The 20,590-nt window shown below is 37.9% G+C and overlaps 1 protein-coding gene across 1 annotated transcript in view; it reads left to right on the top strand.

The window, feature by feature from the left end:
* LOC133580422 (protocadherin-15-like) overlaps positions 1–20,590 on the top strand; it is an 888,230-nt gene that overhangs the window by 86,377 nt on the left and 781,263 nt on the right. The window contains exon 2 of the mRNA XM_061934831.1: positions 2,236–2,290. The gene's annotated coding sequence lies outside the window, so the exon portion shown is untranslated. The remainder of the gene's footprint in view (positions 1–2,235; positions 2,291–20,590) is intronic.

The following is a 20,590-nucleotide window of genomic DNA, read 5'->3' as shown; positions in this document are numbered from 1 at the left end:
GCATGGGAGTTTGCCCAACCAGTCTACATGTGCTTTGTGGACTTGGAGAAGGCATTCGACCGTGTCCCTCGGGAAGTCCTGTGGGGAGTGCTCAGAGAGTATGGGGTATCGGACTGTCTGATTGTGGCAGTCCGCTCCCTGTATGATCAGTGCCAGAGCCTGGTCCGCATTGCCGGTAGTAAGTCGGACACGTTTCCAGTGAGGGTTGGACTCCGCCAAGGCTGCCCTTTGTCACCCATTCTGTTCATAACTTTTATGGACAGAATTTCTAGGCGCAGTCAAGGCGTTGAGGGGATCCGGTTTGGTGGCTGCAGGATTAGGTCTCTGCTTTTTGCAGATGATGTGGTCCTGATGGCTTCATCTGGCCAGGATCTTCAGCTCTCGCTGGTTCGGTTCGCAGCCGAGTGTGAAGCGACTGGGATGGGAATCAGCACCTCCAAGTCCGAGTCCATGGTTCTCGCCCGGAAAAGGGTGGAGTGCCATCTCCGGGTTGGGGAGGAGATCTTGCCCCAAGTGGAGGAGTTCAAGTACCTCGGAGTCTTGTTCAGGAGTGAGGGAAGAGTGGATCGTGAGATGGACAGGCGGATCGGTGCGGCGTCTTCAGTAATGCGGACGCTGTATCGATCCGTTGTGGTGAAGAAGGAGCTGAGCCGGAAGGCAAAGCTCTTAATTTACCGGTCGATCTACGTTCCCATCCTCACCTATGGTCATGAGCTTTGGATTATGACCGAAAGGACAAGATCACGGGTACAAGCGGCCGAAATGAGTTTCCTCCGCCGGGTGGCGGGGCTCTCCCTTAGAGATAGGGTGAGAAGCTCTGTCATCCGGGGGGAGCTCAAAGTAAAGCCGCTGCTCCTCCACATCGAGAGGAGCCAGATGAGGTGGTTCGGGCATCTGGTCAGGATGCCACCCGAACGCCTCCCTCGGGAGGTGTTTAGGGCACGTCCGACCGGTAGGAGGCCGCGGGGAAGACCCAGGACACGTTGGGAAGACTATGTCTCCCGGCTGGCCTGGGAACGCCTCGGGGTCCCACAGGAAGAGCTGGACAAAGTGGTTGGGGAGAGGGAAGTCTGGGCTTCCCTGCTTAGGCTGCTGCCCCCGCGACCCGACCTCGGATAAGCGGAAGAAGATGGATGGATGGATGGATTTCGTTCGGTACACCTCCGAACCGAACCGAAACCCCCGTACCGAAACGGTTCAAAACAAATACACGTACCGTTACACCCCTAATATATATATATATATATATATATATATATATATATATATATATATATATATATATATATATATATATATGTATGTGTGGGAAAAAATCACAAGACTATTTCATCTCTACAGGCCTGTTTCATGAGGGGGGGTACCCTCAATCATCAGGAGATTTTAATGGGAGCATTCGCATACCATGGTTTATATAGGGCACAGAGTGGGTGGGTACAGGCTGGCCTAGGGGCGTGGTGATTGGCTCATGTGTTACCTAGGAGGTGTTTCCGTCTATGGCGGCATGTTGTTACAATTTCGCTGCGCTTGTTGAGGGATGACAGGTCTGGACGGTAAATAATAAACAGTTTCTCTTTCAAGCATAGGTTGCATCTTTTATTACCACTATTGTAAGGTGTGCTGGATGCAAGAATTTGCCATGTTATTGAATATTCAACATTATTGTCTTTGAGGTCCCAAATGTGTTTGCTGAGTTCTGTGGTATTTCGCAGGTTTTTGTTCCTGAAAGAAGCCTTGTGATTGTTCCATCTGGTTTTGAATTCACCCTCGGTTAGTCCTACATATGTGTCGGATGTGTTAATGTCCTTGCGTATTACCTTAGATTGGTAGACAACTGATGTTTGTAAGCACCCCCCGTTGAGGGGGCAATCAGGTTTCTTTCGACAGTTACATGCTTTGTTGGTTTTGGAGTCGCTCTGACTGGGGGTCGACGGCTCATTTGCAATTGTTTTGTTGTGGTTTGAGATGATTTGTCGTATATTGTTCATGCAGCTGTAGCTCAATTTAATGTTGTTCTTGTTGAATACTTTTCTTAGGTTGTTGTCTTTGGGAAAGTGTTTGTCAATCAGATATATATATATATACATATGCATTTATGTTTCAGAGCCCCTGCCTCAAAATAAAACAATGTTCGCCTCGGTGCCCTTAAATAAGAGCCCTCCTTTAAAGCAACACTTGCCTTGACCTTAAAAAGTTAATATCCGAGGCCTGATTACACACCTGTTTATTTCACAGGTGCGTTCCTTCGCTTCGAGCGGCGATGTGGCGTCATCAACCAAACTCCAATCAGGTATTTCGCCCTACTTTTCTCAAGTTTTTTTTTCTTCACCAGGTTTGACGTTTCCGAGCGTCCTTGCCGTGTTACCGTTGCTCAAGTCCCACACCCGGGAGCTCTCGGGTGGACCCGTCCTGGAGACGTACCGAGTCGGACAGGGTGGGACTTTGGAGAGCTCCAAGGCATGGCTCGGCTATGGTTTATTCATGGCCCTTAGATGATTCATCCTGACATGTGCTGATGCTCTCAGTCTCGAGCAGATCTCGAGACGTCATAAAACTGCTTGTCCAGGGTCTACTTGGTAAATATTTAAGGGAGCACACATCTTGACCATTCCCTAGATAGTCAGTGACCTGTTTGCTCTTGCAGTTTGACTCATGCTTGGAGGTCACTAATATACTGTGTATATATAACCACGTACCTGGACAAATAACTAATACAAACCCCGTTTCCATATGAGTTGGGAAATTGTGTTAGATGTAAATATAAACGGAATACAATGATTTGCAAATCATTTTCAACCCATATTCAGTTGAATATGCTACAAAGACAACATATTTGATGTTTGTTTTTTTTGCAAATAATCATTAACTTTAGAATTTGATGCCAGCAACACGTGACAAAGAAGTTGGGAAAGGTGGCAATACATACTGATAAAGTCATCAAACACTTATTTGGAACATCCCACAGGTGAACAGGCAAATTGGGAACAGGTGGGTGCCATGATTGGGTATAAAAGTAGATTCCATGAAATGCTCAGTCATTCACGAGCAAGGATGGGGCGAGGGTCACCACTTTGTCAACAAATGCGTGAGCAAATTGTTGAACAGTTTAAGAAAAACCTTTCTCAACCAGCTATTGCAAGGAATTTAGCGATTTAACCATCTACGGTCCGTAATATCGTCAAAGGGTTCAGAGAATCTGGAGAAATCACTGCACGTAAGCAGCTAAGCCCGTGACCTTCGATCCCTCAGGCTGTACTGCATCAACAAGCGACATCAGTGTGTAAAGGATATCACCACATGGGCTCAGGAACACTTAAAAAAACCACTGTCAGTAACTACAGTTGGTCGCTACAAGTGCAAGTTAAAACTCTCCTATACATGGCGAAAACCGTTGATCAACAACACCCAGATACGCCGTCGGCTTCGCTGGGCCCGAGCTCATCTAAGATGGACTGATACAAAGTGGAAAAGTGTTCTGTGGTCTGACGAGTCCACATTTCAAATTGTTTTTTGGAAACTGTGGACGTCGTGTCCTCCGGACCAAAGAGGAAAAGAACCATCCGGATTGTTATAGGCGCAAAGTTGAAAAGCCAGCATCTGTGATGGTATGGGGGTGTATTAGTGCCCAAGACATGGGTAACTTACACATCTGTGAAGGCGCCATTAATGCTGAAAGGTACATACAGGTTTTGGAGCAACATATGTTGCCATCCAAGCAACGTTACCATGGACGCCCCTGCTTATTTCAGCAAGACAATGCCAAGCCACGTGTTACATCAACCTGGCTTCATAGTAAAAGAGTGCGGGTACTAGACTGGCCTGCCTGTAGTCCAGACCTGTCTCCCATTGAAAATGTGAAGCCTAAAATACCACAACGGAGACCCCCGGACTGTTGAACAACTTAAGCTGTACATCAAGCAAGAATGGGAAAGAATTCCACCTGAGAAGCTTCAAAAATGTGTCTCCTCAGTTCCCAAACGTTTACTGAGTGTTGTTAAAAGGAAAGGCCATGTAACACAGTGGTGAACATGCCCTTTCCCAACTACTTTGTTAATGATTATTTGCAAAAAAAAATCAAGTTTATGAGTTTGAACATCAAATATGTTGTCTTTGTAGTGCATTCAATTGAATATGGGTTGAAAAGGATTTGCAAATCATTGTATTCCGTTTATATTTACATCTAACACAATTTCCCAACTCATATGGAAACGGGGTTTGTACCTAGTAAAGAAAATAATAACAAAAATACAGTTTTTGCAACCCTAGCTCAACTCTCATTGTTGTCCCCAGCCTTGCCAACTCGTTTCCCCCCCCAAATATCCGGCACATTCTGCAGACCTTTGAGCAGTGTGTAAGGCGGATTTGCAGAGGGTGTGCAGTGCTCATATCTCAAAAAGCACAAGCATGCACAGCCAGGTGTCATATTTTAGGGGTAGTAATAACATCCGCGAGCAGGCAGACACACAAGTCTGCCAGCCGGCAAGATGGTGGCATCGGAGACTCACAACGCTGAGTGTTCTATCCATCCTGGTGAACTATGAGATGGTCGTAAAAAAAAAAAAAAAAATCGGAAAAAACACAATGTTGTGCTGAAATGAAACCCGGTTGGTGCCAAATGCTTAGTCAGCATTGCTGGTTTTGGAGGGGTTTTGGGCGGTCCCAGAGAAACCACAAGGGTGTCGGGAGTAAAGTAAGTGTTTAATTTTGCCTCAATTTTTGGAATGCTAATGTTTTGCTGTTAGTTTGCCAAAACCGCATAAAGGACCGAGCCTAATTACAATCAGGTGATAATTACAAGCGCTACAGTACTTTAACTCTAGTAATAATTGGAAGTGCATTAAAAAGGGAAAATTAAAAACACAGCTCATTGTTGACTACATGGTTACCGTATTTCCAGGTCTCTTATTTGTTTTTAACCCTGCGGCTTATACAAAGGTGCGGCTAATCTATGGATTTGTCAAGTTAAAGTTAAAGTTAAAGTACCAATCATTGTCACACACACACTAGGTGTGGTGAAATGTGAGGGGGAGCAGTGGGCAGCAGCGGTGGCCGCACCCGGGAATCATTTTTGGTGATTTAACCCCCAATTCCAACCCTTGATGCTGAGTTCCAAGCAGGGCGGTGTTGGGTCCCATTTTTATAGTCTTTGGTGTGACTCGGCCGGGGTTTGAACTCACAACCTACCGATCTCAGGGTAGACACTTTAACCACTAATAATATTAATAAAAATAATAATAGATTTTATTTGTAAAAAGCACTTTACATTGTGTAAACAACCTCAAAGTGCTAGAGTGTATTAAAAAATAAATAAAATGATAATAAAAATAAATACCAATAAAAACTAGAACAGCCTAATAGCTAGAACTAGTATGCATGTATCTAAAAAGAAGGGTTTTTAAACATTTTTTAAAAGCATCCACAGTCTGTGGTGCCCTCAGGTGGTCAGGGAGAGCGTTCCACAGACTGGGAGCGGTGGCGACTAGGTAATGGGTCCCATTTTTATAGTCTTTGGTGTGACTCGGCCGGGGTTTGAACTCACAACCTACCGATCTCAGGGTAGACACTTTAACCACTAATAATATTAATAATAATAATAATAGATTTTATTTGTAAAAAGCACTTTACATTGAGTAAACAACCTCAAAGTGCTAGAGTGTATTAAAAAATACATAAAAAGATAATAAAAATAAATACCAATAATAACTAGAACAGCCTAATAGCTAGAACTAGTATGCATGTATCTAAAAAGAAGGGTTTTTAAGCATTTTTTAAAAGCATCCACAGTCTGTGGTGCCCTCAGGTGGTCAGGGAGAGCGTTCCACAGACTGGGAGCGGCGGCGACTAGGTAATGGGTCCCATTTTTATAGTCTTTGGTGTGACTCGGCCGGGGTTTGAACTCACAACCTACCGATCTCAGGGTAGACACGTTAACCACTAATAATATTAATAATAATAATAATATATTTTATTTGTAAAAAGCACTTTACATTGAGTAAACAACCTCAAAGTGCTAGAGTGTATTAAAAAATACATAAAAAGATAATAAAAATAAATACCAATAAAAACTAGAACAGCCTAATAGCTAGAACTAGTATGCATGTATCTAAAAAGAAGGGTTTTTAAGCATTTTTTAAAAGTATCCACAGTCTGTGTTTCCCTCAGGTGGTCAGGGAGAGCGTTCCACAGACTGGGAGCGGCGGCGACTAGGTAATGGGTCCCATTTTTATAGTCTTTGGTGTGACTCGGCCGGGGTTTGAACTCACAACCTACCGATCTCAGGGTAGACACGTTCACCACTAATAATATTAATAATAATAATAATAGATTTTATTTGTAAAAAGCACTTTACATTGAGTAAACAACCTCAAAGTGCTACAATGTATTAAAAAATAAATAAAAAGATAATAAAAATAAATACCAATAAAAACTAGAACAGCTAGAACTAGTATACATGTATCTAAAAAGAAGGGTTTTTAAGCATTTTTTAAAAGTGTCCACAGTCTGTGCTTCCCTCAGGTGGTCAGGGAGAGCGTTCCACAGACTGGGAGCGGCGGCGACTAGGTAATGGGTCCCATTTTTATAGTCTTTGGTGTGACTCGGCCGGGGTTTGAACTCACAACCTACCGATCTCAGGGTAGACACTTTTACCACTAATAATATTAATAATAATAATAATAGATTTTATTTGTAAAAAGCACTTTACATTGAGTAAACAACCTCAAAGTGCTACAATGTATTAAAAAATAAATAAAAAGATAATAAAAATAAATACAAATAAAAACTAGAACAGCCTAATAGCTAGAACTAGTATGCATGTATCTAAAAAGAAGGGTTTTTAAGCATTTTTTAAAAGTATCCACAGTCTGTGTTTCCCTCAGGTGGTCAGGGAGAGCGTTCCACAGACTGGGAGCGGCGGCGACTAGGTAATGGGTCCCATTTTTATAGTCTTTGGTGTGACTCGGCCGGGGTTTGAACTCACAACCTACCGATCTCAGGGTAGACACTTTAACCACTAATAATATTAATAATAATAATAATAGATTTTATTTGTAAAAAGCACTTTACATTGAGTAAACAACCTCAAAGTGCTAGAGTGTATTAAAAAATACATAAAAAGATAATAAAAATAAATACAAATAAAAACTAGAACAGCCTAATAGCTAGAACTAGTATGCATGTATCTAAAAAGAAGGGTTTTTAAGCATTTTTTAAAAGCATCCACAGTCTGTGTTTCCCTCAGGTGGTCAGGGAGAGCGTTCCACAGACTGGGAGCGGCGGCGGCGACTAGGTAATGGGTCCCATTTTTATAGTCTTTGGTGTGACTCGGCCGGGGTTTGAACTCACAACCTACCGATCTCAGGGTAGACACTTTAACCACTAATAATATTAATAATATTAATAATAGATTTTATTTGTAAAAAGCACTTTACATTGAGTTAACAACCTCAAAGTGCTACAATGTATTAAAAAATAAATAAAAAGGATAATAAAAATAAATACCAATAAAAACTAGAACAGCCTAATAGCTAGAACTAGTATCTAAAAAGAAGGGTTTTTAAGCATTTTTAAAAGCATCCACAGTCTGTGGTGCCCTCAGGTGGTCAGGGAGAGCGTTCCACAGACTGGGAGCGGCGGCGACTAGGCCACTGACGGCTAAGTTATTGAATGTATGAAGAAAATAAATCCAACACATGCACTAAAAAGATCCACTTTTAGAAATTGTTCAAACTCAAAAAGTGTTTGCAAAGAACAAGGAAGAAGAATCCTGATAAAGATCTTAAACCACTTGGGACTCCCAAGGCAGTATCCAATCACAGCGTAAAGGCCAGCTTGAAGGCCTTACTGACAACAACTCGTGATCTGAGTGGCTATCACAATTGTCTATCAACTGTATGTGCCTGTTCACTTACAATGCACGGACTCTAACCTAAGAACAACAGCACTGGAAGAGCATAATATGACTGTGGAAGTCGCTTCTTCGCGGTACCACTGACATATAGTTGAACAAAGTTGTAATGTACATATATTTATCAAAGTCTTTCTCCAGTCACGTCCGTATCCTCTCTCTCTCCTCCTGCTCCCGGCCGCTTACTGTTAAAGACAACAGATGATTAGATTACCACGGACCACCTGTGAAATCCAATCACCTGCCAGCTGTGTCTCGCCGTCAGCGCTGCCTGCAGGAGCAAAGGTCACCGCCTCTGTCCACGGTGCTGAGGACAGAGCACCATCAGGGGGGCGTGGCAGTGCTGACGGCGAGACACGGCTGGCAGGTGATTGGATTTCACAGCAACATCTCCCTCCACAATGACATGAAGAGAATATGAATACTTTTAGATATTTAGGGAAAGTAAATAAAAAAAAATACTTTTATCTTTAATTATGATCATGATTTCTGGTTATGTTTGGCCAGCAGACGGTCTCAAAATCAAGCTGACATAATATTGTTTTTTGGCAATCATTTGTTAGACCAGGGGTGTCAAACTCAAATACAGAGTGGGCCAAAATGTAAAACTGAACAAAGCCGCGGGCCAAGGTTGAACAAATTAACCTTTTAATAGGGACCCAAACAAGTTTTGCATTAAATAATGAACAAGCAAGGCTTATATAACTTTAGAGTGACATGCAAAATCGAGTTTCAAATAATAATAATAATAATTCAAAAACATCAATGGTATATCAAATACAATTTAAATAAAAATTGAATGCCTCTTTTCTATTTGCAGCCTTCTGAGGTAAATATCAACATTAACTTTTTCCACAGGCTAATACATTTGAAAATAAAATAAAGAATAAACCAACCATTCAGGACTTTAAACTGCTCAGTTTGCAACACACTGATCTAATCTGATGTGCCCAAGCCAGATACCTGACATCTTTTCTTGGAATGCTAATTAATTAATGTCGGGGCTCAGGCTTTGAGCTGAGGCAACCTTCATTATCGAACGAAGGTGTTCATCAGTCATTATATCTCGTAGTCCACCTGGACCACAGTCTTGGGGGCGTGCCTTAAAGGCACTGCATTTAACGTCCTCTACGAGCTGTCGTCACGTCCGCTTTTCACCCATTCTAACAACGTGCCGGCCCAGTCACAAGATATGTGCGGCTTCTGTACGCACACACACGTGAATGTGAACAGCGATACACGTTACACTGAGGGTGGCCGTATCAACAACTTTAACACTGTTAGAAATATACGCCACACTGTGAACCCACACCAAACAAGAATGACAAACACATTTCGGGAGAACATCCGCACCGTAACACAACATAATAATAATAATAATAATAACTGGGATTTATATAGCGCTTTTCTAAGTACCCAAAGTCGCTTTACATGTAGAACCCATCAATCATTCACACCTGGTGGTGGTAAGCAACTTTCATAGCCACAGCTGCCCTGGGGTAGACTGACATAAACACAACAGAACAAATACCCAGAACCCTTTGCAGTACTAACTCTTCCGGGACGCTACAAAATACACCCCCGCTACCAGCAAACACCGCCCCCCCACACACACACCTTGTAGCGTCCCGGAAGAGTTAGTGCTGCAAAGGATTCTGGGTATTTGTTCTGTTGTGTTTATGTTGTGTTACGGTGTGGATATTCTCCCGAAATGTGTTTGTCATTCTTGTTTGGTGTGGGTTCACAGTGTGGCGTATATTTCTAACATGGTCCAGCAAACCTATTTTATATATCATGAACTTTAGGGCTGCAACAACTAATCGATCAATTTGATTAAAAAAATAAATAAAAGATACTTGATTAATGGTTTAATGAGCGTATCTAATAAACTATTATAAAATCCGGACCACAAGGGATGCCTGGAACTTTAAATACGTGGACATTGTTTGCTGTTGCAATCGAGCACACATGAGAGCGGTGGTGTGTGGGTGCCGCATTTCTGTCAGAATAAACTGGGATGAAAACTATAAAACAGCTCTTTTAATAATGCTCCTGTAAGCACTAAGTGCATTTGAATGAAAAGACCGTAATGGATCGAGGACATCTTGGTTAAAAAACTATTGGAGAATTTAGTTCAGCTCGACAATGACCTGCAGCTATTAAGGGACCTGATGTGTGTGTGTGTGCATGTGTGTGTGTGTGTGTGTGTGCATGTGTGTGTATGTGCGTGCAGTGAGTAGAGCCAGATTAAAACATCTGTCAAATTGTGTAGTGCTTTTTGTTGGGAAATACACATGTAATCCCATATTTTGATTTTGCGCTGTAATACATTTTTTAAGCACTGTTCACACACTGAAACACACTCACAAGGTAGGGTTGGAAATGAGGATCGATTCTAAATGCGTCACCGTTGAGGCGTGGATAATTCTGAATCGATGTCCAAATATTCATTATTTAAGTATGTTGAATAAAGTGATACAGGAGGTTCTAAAATGCAGATCTAGTGCGGACACATACGCACCTAATTGGTTCTTAAATAGGCAAGTTTGTATGTTGAAGCCAATTTTTCTGCATAATAATAATAATAATAATAGATTTTATTTACATTGAGTAAACAACCTCAAAGTGCTACAGTGTATTAAAAAAAATAAAAAGATAATAAAAATAAAAATAAAAATAAAAACTAGAACAGCCAAATAGCTAAAACTGGTATGAATATATTTTTAAAATAAAAGGCTTTTTTTTTAAAAAGAAGGATTTTTAAGCCTTTTTTAAAAGCATCCACAGTCTGTGGTGCCCTCAGGTGGTCAGGGAGAGCGTTCCACAGACTGTGAGCGGCGGAGCTTTGTGGGTTAGTAGGGAGACTTTGAATTCAACAGGAAGCCAGCGAAGGGATTTGAGAGTTGGTGTGATATGGTCATATTTCCGCACTCTCATCAGGATCCTAGCAGCACTATTCTGTATGTATTGCAGCTTCTGGATGTTCTTGCGGGGGATCCCGACAAGAAACAATGTGAACATGAATAACGGGTTCCAGCCTCGACACAAGTCCATATTTTAGTAAAAGTTTGGACGCTTTGAGCACAATATAGAATATTGGCTAGAATACTATACAACAGGGGTGTCGGCCGCTGGTGTCTTCCATTTGGCCCGCGAGACGGCACCAGTTCAACAAACAATATGGCCGGGTGTTTACATACTATATGTAAATATATAGCTCTCTAATAGGTGCTTATTTGCTTATTTGTCCTTATAACGTAAGTGACTCAGTCCGGTGACCAGGGAACGTACTGCATGCACAGCATTCACTTATATGACCCAATTCAAACAACCTACCCTAGTCATGGTCCAGACAAGCAGCAACAATGGTAGAGATCCCAGCGTGTAAGCTTCATCACCAAACATTTAGATGTTGTGCATAAACATATTTAGTTTGTTTTGTATTAAAATTACTGACTTTGTGATGTCTTTTGTATTCGTGATTGTGTTGTTTTTTTGTCTGAGAGTAACAATCAAACCTCGTTTGATACATGTAGTGCTAAATTTGACCAGTGGAGGGCGACACAATCAATGTTTGGCGTGTGAATGTTGTGTAATTTCTATATGTGTAAATATCCATCCATTCAACCATTTTCTACCGCTTGTCCCTTGTAAACATTTGTAGTTTATTGCGTGAATATATTAACGCAAACCTTCTATTTTATTTATGTAAAATATACAATGGACATTATTCTTGTAAAATATACAGTGGACATTATTTATGTAAAATATACAATGGGCATTATTTCTGTAAAATATACAATGGACATTATGTAAAATATACAGTGGACATTATTTATGTGTAATATATAATGGACATTATTTCTGTAAAATATACAGTAGACATTATTTATGTAAAATATACAATGGACATTATTTATGTAAAATGTACAATGGACATTATTTATGTAAAATATACAATGGACATCATTTTTGTAAAATATACAATAGACATAATTTCTGTAAAATATAAAATAGGCATTATTTATGTAAATTATACAGTGGACATTATTGATGTAAAATTTACATGAATCATCATTTTCGTAAAATATGTAATGGACATTTATGTAAAATATACAATGGACATTATTTATGTAAAATATACAACGGACATTATTTATGTAAAACATAGTGGACACAATTTATGTAAAAAAATACAATGGACATTATTTATGTCAAATATACAATGGACATTATTTATGTGAAATATACATTGGACATTATTTATGCAAAATATACAGTGGACATTATTTATGTGAAATATACATTGGACATTATTTATGCAAAATATTCAGTGGACATTATTTATGTAAAATATACAATGGACATTATTTATGTAAAATATACAGTGGGCATTATTTATGAAAAATATACATTGCACATTATTTATTTAAAATATACAATGGATATTATTTATGTAAAATAGAAAATGGACATTATTTATATAAAACATTTAGTGGACATTAGTTATGTAAAATATACATTGGACATTATGTATGTAAAATATGCCATGGACATTATTTATGTAAAACATATAGTGGACATTATTTCTGTAAAATATACAACAGACATTATTTCTGTAAAATATACAGTGGACATTATTTATGTAAAATATACATTGCACACAATTTATGTAAACTGTACAATGGACATTTTTAATATAAAATATACAGTGGACATTATTTATGTAAAATATGCAATGGACATTATTTATGTAAAATATACAATGGACATTATTTGTGTAAAATATACAGTGGACATTATTTATGTACAATATAAAGTGGACATTATTCATGTAAAATATACAATGGCCATTATCTATGTAAAATGTACAATGGACATTGTTTATGTAAAATATACAATGGACATTATTTCTGTAAAATATACATTAGACATCATTTTTGTAAAATTTGCAATGGACATTATTTATGTAAAATATACAATGGACATTATTTCTGTGAAATATACATTAGACATAATTTTTGTAAAATATGCAATGGACATTATTTATGTAAAATATACAATTTAAATTATTTATGTAAAATATACAGTGGACCTTATTTATGTAAAATATACAATGGACATTATGTAAAATAGACAATGGACATTATTTATGTAAAATAGACAATGGACATTATTTTTGTAAAATTTGCAATGGACATTATTTATGTAAAATATACAATGGACATTATTTCTGTGAAATATACATTAGACATATTTTTTGTAAAATATGCAATGGACATTATGTATGTAAAATATACAATTTAAATTATTTATGTAAAATATACAGTGGACCTTATTTATGTAAAATATACAATGGACATTATTTATGTGAAATATGCAATGGGAATTATTTATGTAACATATACAATGGCCATTATTTATGTAAAATATACAATAGGCATTATTTATGTAAAATATACAATATACATAATTCATGTAAAATATACAGTGAACATTATTTATGTAAAATATACAGTGGACATTATTTATTTAAAATATTCAGTGGACATTATTTATGTAAAATATACAATGGACATTATTTCTGTAAAATATACAATAGACATAATTCATGTAAAATATACAGTGAACATTATGTATGTAAAATATACAGTGGACATTATTCATGTAAAATATACAGTGGACATTATTTATGTAAAATATACAATAGACATGATTTCTGTAAAATATAAAGTGGACATTATTCATGTAAAACATACAGTGGACATAATTTCTGTAAAATATACAGTGGACATTATTCATGTAAAATATACAATGGACATTATTTATGTAAAATATACAGTGCACATTATTTATGTAAAATATACAGTGGACATTATTTATGTAAAATATATAATGGACATTATTTAGTGGACATTATTTATGTAAAATATACAATGGGCATTATTTATGTAAAATATACAGCGGACATTATTTATGTAAAATGTACAGTGGACATTATTTATGTAAAATACACAGCGGACATTATTTATGTAAAATGTACAGTGGACATAATTTATGTAAAATGTACAGTGGACATTATTTATGTAAAATACACAGCGGACATTATTTATGTAAAATATACAATGGACATTATTTATGTAAAATATACCATGGACATTATTTATGTAAAACATTTAGTGGACATTAGTTATGTAAAATATACAATGGACATTATTTATGTAAAATATACAGTGGACATTATTTATGTAAAATACACAATGGACATTATTTATGTAAAATATACAATGTACATTATTTACGCAATCGACTTAATACTTTTGTTATGCTTATTTTAAGTTTATATTTTCAGTTTTACAAACCTAAAAGAAGGAAGAAGTGTAATGAAAGAAAACTAAGGAAAGAAAAAAAAACTCAAAAGAAGGAACATCAATCCCCAACAAAAACTAGAGCTTCTTTTTTTTCCCACACTGTTAACTAGCTGCACACGCTGGAAACGAGTAGCCAGGGCGGGAAGCAGTGTGAAAGCCGATGTGTTTACTTCACAAATAAGTAAACGCAATTTCAAAGAAATATAACCTGCGGAGACACTTTCGCACAAAACGTCCACATTTCGATGTTCGGCCCCTGCAGTGAGCGTTAGACAACTCGATTTCCATTTTCACTTTTTTCTTTGTGTAACCAAATTGCAGCGTCGATGGTTAAAAACAAGGCTTTTTGCAGAAGAAAAAAAAAAAGAAAAACCCTTACCTTTATCTTAGTCTTATCTCCCTTATGTCCTTTATTCCCTTATCTGTCCCGGCAGACACAATGTAATGGTGTCAAAAAGAGATAACGGTACCATAGAATCAGGAAAAGGGGGTTAAGGGAGGGGATGCATAGAAGGGTAAGGCAAAAATATAGATTGAATAAAGTTGTATCTTGACATTAATCCCCTTCAGCTGTAGTTTGACATGTGTTTCATTCCACTAATCCCATGCATGAAATCGAGTAGTTTCTGTTTTTTTTGAAGATCGGAATCAGCTGATTCATGGATGATCTTGATTTAGGGGTTTGAAACTCCCCCCAAAAAATGAGTTTATGTGACTTTCTACTCCACTGAGTTTCAAATTTTAAAGCCTCCCCTCCACTTGTTTGTGCCGTCACTCCTCCCTGCTGTGCTAATAGACTCTCTGGACTTTTCTCGGGGAGTCTTATAGGTAGGTCTCAAAATGAATAACCCGCTGTCAGAGGAGCACGGTCCCTGGGGTCGGCCCGCAGAGCGAGGAGGGAAGAAGGAGAGGATGGCGAGCGGAGCTAAAGGGGGGGGGGGGAAGAACGAGGGAACATTTTCATTACAGCCATCAGTGAAGGTTTCTTTAGCCTCGGGGGTTTCTGGGTGACAGATTTGGCCCTCTTGTCCCTCTTTTTCCACAAATGCTGTGCCTTTTGTCAAATACCTTTTTGTTTGTTTGTTTGTTTTGCCCGTGTGAGTCGCCTGAAGGCTTCACATCCAAAAATCTGCCGTCACACTAATTTAAAGGGGACATATAACAATGCAACTTTTATTTTTTTTTAGCTATTTTGTGTACAAACCCTGTTTCCATACGAGTTGGGAATTTGTGTTAGATGTAAATATAAACGGAATACAATGATTTGCAAATCCTTTTCAACCCATATTCAATTTAATGCACTACAAAGACAAGATATTTGATGTTCAAACTCATAAACTTTATTTATTTTTTTGCAAATAATAATTAACTTGGAATTTCATGGCTGCAACACGTGCCAAAGTAGTTGGGAAAGGGCATGTTCACCACTGTGTTACATGGCCTTTCCTTTTAACAACACTCAGTAAACGTTTGGGAACTGAGGAGACACATTTTTGAAGCTTCTCAGGTGGAATTCTTTCCCATTCTTGCTTGATGTACAGCTTAAGTTGTTCAACAGTCCGGGGGTCTCCGTTGTGCTATTTTAGGCTTCATAATGCGCCACACATGTTCAATGGGACACAGGTCTGGACTACAGGCAGGCCAGTCTAGTACCCGCACTCTTTTACTATGAAGCCACGTTGATGTAACACGTGGCTTGGCATTGTCTTGCTGAAATAAGCAGGGGCGTCCATGGTAACGTTGCTTGGATGGCAACATATGTTGCTCCAAAACCTGTATGTACCTTTCAGCATTAATGGCGCCTTCACAGATGTGTAAGTTACCCATGTCTTGGGCACTAATACACCCCCATACCATCACACATGCTGGCTTTTCAACTTTGCGCCTATAACAATCCAGATGGTTCGTTTCCTCTTTGGTCCGGAGGACACGACGTCCACAGTTTCCAAAAAACAATTTGAAATGTGGACTCGTCAGACCACAGAACACTTTTCCACTTTGTATCAGTCCATCTTAGATGAGCTCAGGCCCAGCGAAGCCGACGGCGTTTCTGGGTGTTGTTGATAAACGGTTTTCGCCTTGCATAGGAGAGTTTTAACTTGCACTTACAGATGTAGCGACCAACTGTAGTTACTGACAGCGGGTTTCTGAAGTGTTCCTGAGCCCATGTGGTGATATCCTTTACACACTGATGTCGCTTGTTGATGCAGTACAGCCTGAGGGATCGAATGTCACGGGCTTAGCTGCTTACATGCAGTGATGTCTCCAGATTCTCTGAACCCTTTGATGATATTACGGACCGTAGATGGGGAAATCCCTAAATTCCTTGCAATAGCTGGTTGAGAAAGGTTTTTCTTAAACTGTTCAACAATTTGCTCACGCATGTGTTGACAAAGTGGTGACCCTCGCCCCATCCTTGTTTGTGAATGACTGAGCATTTCATGGAATCTACTTTTATACCCAATCATGGCACCCACCCGTTCCCAATTTGCCTGCTCACCTGTGGGATGTTCCAAATAAGTGTTTGATGAGCATTCCTCAACTTTATCGGTATTTATTGCCACCTTTCACAACTTCTTTGTCACGTGTTGCTGGCATCAAATTCTAAAGTTAATGATTATTTGCACACCAAAAAAATGTTTATCAGTTTGAACATCAAATATGTTGTCTTTGTAGCATATTCAACTGAATATGGGTTGAAAATGATTTGCAAATCATTGTATTCCGTTTATATTTACATCTAACACCATTTCCCAACTCATATGGAAACAGGGTTTGTATTTGGGATCTGGACAAGTCTCGAAATCTACAGAACAATCTTGCCTTCTTTTGTACTTCCTCCAAACGAGCCGTTTATTTGGAGGTTAACTTTTTGTCTTTATTACGAAAGCTTTTTTTTTTTGACACCACATTTATGTACTGTATTTTTCAGACTTTAATGCCGCACTTAAAATCCTTTCATTGTCTTAAAACTCGACTGTGCGCCATAATGTACAGAATAATTTTGGTCGTGCTTACCGACCTCGAAGCTATTTCATTTGGTTCATTATGAAATGATAAGTGTGACCAGTAGATGGCAGTCAAACATAAGAGACACGTGTAGACTACAATATGACTCAAGTAAACAACACCAAAATTGTATATGTTCCATTGAAAATATAGAACATTACACACGGCGCTCAAAAATCTATCAAAATGTTTTAGTAGGAATTTGGTAAGCTATGAAGCCGCTCCGCTTGATGGATTGTACTGTGCTTCAACATAAGAGTATTATTATGGTGTGTGTATAAGGTAAGACATATTATCTGGTGTTTTGTTTCGCAATATTATGCAAAAGCAACTTTTCTTACCTTCTGGTACCTGCTGATCTGTATTTAGGATCTGCATAAGTCCTGAAAATTCGCGCGTGTCCGCCTTTGTAGCCTTTGTATGTTTACTCATCCTTTATTTAACTGCAAACTTTATCAGTGTTCAAATAACATCAATGCTAGCTAAAATGTTTTGTAATCTCATCGAACTGAACAAAGGCTGTGAGGATTGTGTATTCGATGTGAGAGGTGACGCTCCTCTTCATTTTTGTTCAAACTGTTGTACTGAACTACAAGGAGGCGTTGTTGGAGAACAACAAAGCTTGTTTATTGGACTTCATCTTCATTAGCCAAACTGCTTTGTGTTTTATTTTGATATCAAAAAGTAAACGCCATGTTTTTTTTTATATTACTTGTGTTTTTTTTCATGTCACAAAGGTATTACGTCAAAAAACATTCATGTGACATAGCACGTTGTTAATGTGTTATTGTGTATAGTTATTTCGTATATGACATATTTCTGTTTAAACTCTTAATGGATCTGTGTATATAATAAATGTACATAACTTAAAAAATAAAAATAAAAAAACATTAAAAAAAATACCTCCCTCTATCAAAAATAGATATAAAAGCTGAAAAGTTTATATTAATAATAAATAAATAAAAACAGTTTATACATATATAGTTTGTACAGTTTATATATATATATATATATATATATATATATATGTCTTAATAAGGTTATCCAAAAAATAGTGCTCGATATCGTAGTAGAGCGCAATATATGTATGTGTGGGGAAAAAAATCACAAGACTACTTCATCTCTACAGGCCTGTTTCATGAGGGGGGTACCCTCAATCGTCAGGAGATTTTAATGGGAGCATTCGCATACCATGGTTTATATAGGGCACAGAGTGGGTGGGTACAGGCTGGCCTAGGGGCGTGGTGATTGGTTCATGTGTTACCTAGGAGGTGTTTCCGTCTATGGCGGCATGTTGTTACAATTTCGCTGCGCTTGTTGAGGGATGACAGGTCTGGACGGTAGATAATAAACAGTTTCTCTTTCAAGCATAGGTTGCATCTTTTATTACCACTATTGTAAGGTGTGCTGGATGCAAGAATTTGCCATGTTATTGAATATTCAACATTATTGTCTTTGAGGTCCCGAATGTGTTTGCTGAGTTCTGTGGTATTTCGCAGGTTTTTGTTCCTGAAAGAAGCCTTGTGGTTGTTCCATCTGGTTTTGAATTCACCCTCGGTTAATCCTACATATGTGTCGGATGTGTTAATGTCCTTGCGTATTACCTTAGATTGGTAGACAACTGATGTTTGTAAGCATCCCCCGTTGAGGGGGCAATCAGGTTTCTTTCGACAGTTACATGCTTTGTTGGTTTTCAAAAATAGAGATAAAAGCTGACAAGTTTATATTAATAATAAATTTAAAAAAAACAGTTTATACATATATAGTTTGTACAGTTTATATATATATATATATATATATATATATATGTGTATATATATATACATATATACATATATATATATATATGTATATATATATATATATATATATATATATATATATATATATATATATATATATATATATATGTGTATATATTAGTTTATATAGATATATATATATATATATATATATATATGTGTGTGTGTGTGTATATATATATATATATATATATATATATATATATATATATATATATATATATATATATATATATATATATATATATATATATATATATATGTAACTTGCCTTGGTGACCTCCTTTAAGGCAACACTTGCCTTGACCTTAAAAAGTTCAAATTTGAGGCCTGTATTAAGAAGGTGCTATTTGTGTTGTTGGGACAAATGATTGTTCCAATGTGTTATGAACGTTCAGATACATCTCAGTGTGTGTTAAATAACTCAGGAATAATTTGTTGTTTCCGCACCATAAAATGTGTATTTTAGATGCGTGCGTGTGTAGTGGGCCCACGGTCAGGATAAAGCGCATGATGGTTGGAGGATTTATGGATGTTTTTGTTTTGAATGGCCAGATTGACCCTCCGCCCCTTTTGCAGGACACGCATGACATTGCAGCACTCTGTATTTACCGCACTAAAAGCTTTTTTACACCCAGGATGATTTCTCATGCAGAAATGTCACTCAGCAGTCAAATATATCGATTGGCAGTATGTCAGACTATGAATTTAATAATGCAAAGTCTTTACCTTTTCCCCTCAACTAATATGCTGAACTTTAATAATAATAATAATGGACTCGAATCACAGAGCGCTTTCCGAGACACCCAAAGCGCTTCACAGAGAACTGAGAAGCCTTCGTTCATCCGCGCCACATCCACACGTTGGTAGCCACAGCTGCCCCGGGGCAGGGTGACGATAACGTGGCTGCCAAATTGCGCCTACGCCAAACAAATTCATATGCCAGAGTGAGCGGCACTGGGAGAAAGGTGGGTGAAGTGTCTTGCCCAAGGACACGACGGCCGTGACGAGGACGGCAGATGCTGGAATCGAACCCGGAACACTCAAGTTGCTGGCACGGCCGCACTGTGCCATCTGAGCCGCGTCGTCCCCGCCTTTATTTGAATGGGAACTGCAGTCTTTTTGGAATTTTGCTCATGATTGATAATCCTTATGTGAGACAAGAACATGCATTTTCTCTTTTCTGTACATTTTAAAAAGGGAAAAACTGCTAGCACGAGGCAGTTAAAAATGCGAGTAATGGAAAGTCCTTTTTCCCCTTAAAAAACATCCATAAAACTGCCAAAAACACTCAATTTACATGGCGTGACCAAACATTTTTTTAAAGGGGTGTGTATATACATATATATATATATATATATATATATATATATATATATATATATATATATATAAATAAAAAATGTATATATATATGTGTATATATATATGTGTATATATATATATATATATATATATATGTAAGATGGGATTTTTTTTCCAATATTTTATATATATATATA

This window comes from Nerophis lumbriciformis, linkage group LG02 (assembly GCF_033978685.3).
Source record: "Nerophis lumbriciformis linkage group LG02, RoL_Nlum_v2.1, whole genome shotgun sequence".
Taxonomy (NCBI): Eukaryota; Metazoa; Chordata; class Actinopteri; order Syngnathiformes; family Syngnathidae; genus Nerophis; species Nerophis lumbriciformis.
This window is presented reverse-complemented; position numbering and strand designations above follow the sequence as displayed.